Raw genomic sequence first — 3,097 nt, forward strand, 5'->3', positions numbered from 1 at the left:
AGTGGTGACCATTACATGTGCAAGAGCTTTCTTTATCACCACAGCTGACATGTTTCACCTGGATGTTGGAAAAACCAGCATGGTTTAGCCTGCCTCCTCTGCTATCAGTGCAACTGATCCTGCAATCAGAGCTTAGCTGGGAATTGTGATAAAGCTATCCTACCTGGTACTTCTACAGCTCTGGAAAGATGGCTCCATAGTGCAGACAGGCAGAAAAGCCACTTTATCCAGTAAACTCTGCTATAAGGATGAGAAATCACAGGGCAAGGAATAAAAAAGGATGATTGTCATATTTTGTTAGCTGCCCAAAGGTGGGGCTTCACTCTGATTTCAGATTCATATGCCAGTGATCACCATGGTTGCCTTGGAGAGACGGTGGCTCTGAGCAGCACCCATCTTGGGAGATAAAACGGGGCAAGACCAAGCCACTGCTTCCCCCCACGTGCCTTCTGGCAGCACCTTAATCCCCCCCTCATCTTTTTGGCTGCTTGGCCATTGCACTGATTGCACAGTCACTGCTGTCACGCTCCAGCCAGTGAAGGCAGCACAGCGGTCACTCCTGGCCCCCACATGTGGGTGCCCTGGGGGGTGATCACCAGTGCTCACAGGTGCCTTTTCCTTGGCACCCAACACTGTGCAGGCTGCACACGGGCCAGGCCCCACTGCATCCCTTGCTAATGCTCTCTTCCCTGGGATTGCCTTAGCGAGGCAGTGCCCCAGCCCGCCATCCCCATGGGCTGCACAGGCCCCCTGAGAGGAGGCAGCTGCATCCTCCTCGGGGGCTGCACAGAGCTACTCGCCCCCTGCGGCACCAGGGAGGACTGTAGTAATAATAAATGCATCATTGGGATAACTAATGCTGACAGTCCTGGCACCGATGCTGACACGGATCCGTAGTCAATGACAACAGTGATTAATACAGAAGCACAACCGCGCTGATGAGACACTGTATCAATGCGCAGGCGCCGCTCGCTGAGCGATCACCGGGCGAGGAGAGCATCAACGAAGGCAGCTGCCGAGGCACAAGGTCGTCACCAGCACTGACGTGGCAGGGAGCGGCGGGGGTGGGGCGGGGCAAGGCAGACCCCGCCCCCCCGGGCCCTTGCCAGGTACTGCCCGAGCGCTGAAACCACGAGATCAGACTGACACCCCCGCGCATGCGCACTGCCAGGCAGAGGCTGGCTGACGACCAGCGGAGGGAGCCGCAAGGGCCCCACCCCCTTGCCGGCAACGCCAGGCCAGGCCCCGCACTCAGGGCAGCTCGAACCTCTGCTGACGCCGCAACAATGCAACAGGCGGGGCTAACGCCAGCCAATCCGAAGGTCTCCAAGGTAACGGGCACTTTGCCATTGGCCAGCCTTTACCCAATCGCCGCCCGGGAGGGCGTGGTCGAGGCGGTGGCGGGCGGGGTGGGGCCAGGCTGGATCTGGTCACGTGCCCTGAGCTGTGCCACGTGCAGTTCCCCACGCCGCGAGCCCTGCTGTTGTCACGGGTGCGTTCACCTGGCTGTGCCTTCTGGTTCTGCCGCGCCTGCGCAGACGGCTCCGTGCAGAACCCTGGGGCACGGACCTCGTGGCGCTGCCGCGGCGGGGCAGGGAGGCGTGGGGCTGTTTCGGGAGTAGAGAACGCGGCTTCGGCCTTCCCAGGGCCGTGGGGGTGGGGGTGGGGCCGGGGCGTGTCTGCTCCCCTCTGCCCTGCAGGCCGGTTCCGTGAGGACCAGGGGCAGGGAGGCGAGGGAAACTCTGCAGGTGTCCAGCTCTGTCAAAGCCCCCCGCCCCTTCTCGTGCCCCAGGCAAGCCAGGGTTGGTTTCCATCGCAAGGGCTGAATCATGGAAAAAGAGTGGAAGGGCCCTCAGGAGGTCACATCTAGTCTAACCCCCTGCTCAAACCAGGACCATCCCCAACTAGATCACCCCAGCCAAGGCTTCATCCAGCCGGGCCTCAGAACACCAGCTTCCCTTCCTCGGTTTTTAGTCCTGCACAGGGGCTGAGCAAGAGCGGAGCAGGGGAACGGAGTAGGAGCTTTGACAGAAAACGCAGATTCATCAAAACCAGCATTTCTCACTGCAACTAACCCCTTTCAAGAAGGCTTTTTCTGCAGGTAAAGGCCTCACTTAGCTCCAGGCTGGATTTTCAGGAAGGACAACCCACGCACTTACCAAATCCACCATCACAGGGACTTGGTCCTTTGATTTCTCACTCATTCATGGCACAGAAATGACACTTTCTTCCCTCATCCCCTGCAGCTCAGGCATCCACTGCACAGCATGGCTTGCTCTACTCTTGCTGGCATTGAGATACAGGTTTAATCTCAGTTTAGACCTATTGTCTGCAGTCAAAGGCTGGGATGTCAAACAGTAAGGTACATGATGGTGTGGTATCCACTTTAATTAACAAACTGGAGGAACATGCAAAACAGCTAATGAGGAGCTGAACTGTCATCATCCACAGCCAGCTCAATTTCCCTTTTCTAGGTGTAGCAGCCTGTGCAACTCCCAAGACCAGGTTTAGCTAAGAAACTCAAAACAGTGACTGCTTAATATGGCTTCCCTCAAGTCAGGAGGTAGAATCTAACTTCAGTGTTTGTGTAGGTGGGCCACAAAACCCTCCCCCCCTTCCTGCACCAATGTAAATGGTCAGAGTACTGTACTATTAGAAATCAATGTATTATGGGGCCCAGAAGGCCTACATGTGCCTGACATTGACTATGGTGGCCTCAGGAATTGCAGAAGGCAGAGATTTTGGCATAAGCTGGGCAAACAGCATTTCCTTTTTCACTCCAGGCCTTGCATGGGGATGAAGATAGGACACAAGGTCACAACGGCATGTCACCTTCAAGCTCATATGACTTATAGCATTACCAGAGGAGCTTGACTTGTTCCATCCCTGCTTTAGCTTGGCTCCTGCTTTTATGTTCTTGACACAAAATTCCTTAGCAGGTGGCACCTGCTGTTGACTCCAAGAGGTGCTGCTGTGCTAAGCCCATCCATCCCCAGGTCTGGTTTCTGCACCTACCTGCACCTGAATGAGCGACAAGCTTTCCACCCATCTCTCAGATCAGTCCCAGATACTGCAGCATGGACAGATAACACCAGGA

Source organism: Crocodylus siamensis, chromosome 2 (genome assembly GCF_052110815.1).
Source record: "Crocodylus siamensis isolate JL-2025a chromosome 2, ASM5211081v1, whole genome shotgun sequence".
NCBI lineage: Eukaryota > Metazoa > Chordata > Crocodylia > Crocodylidae > Crocodylus > Crocodylus siamensis.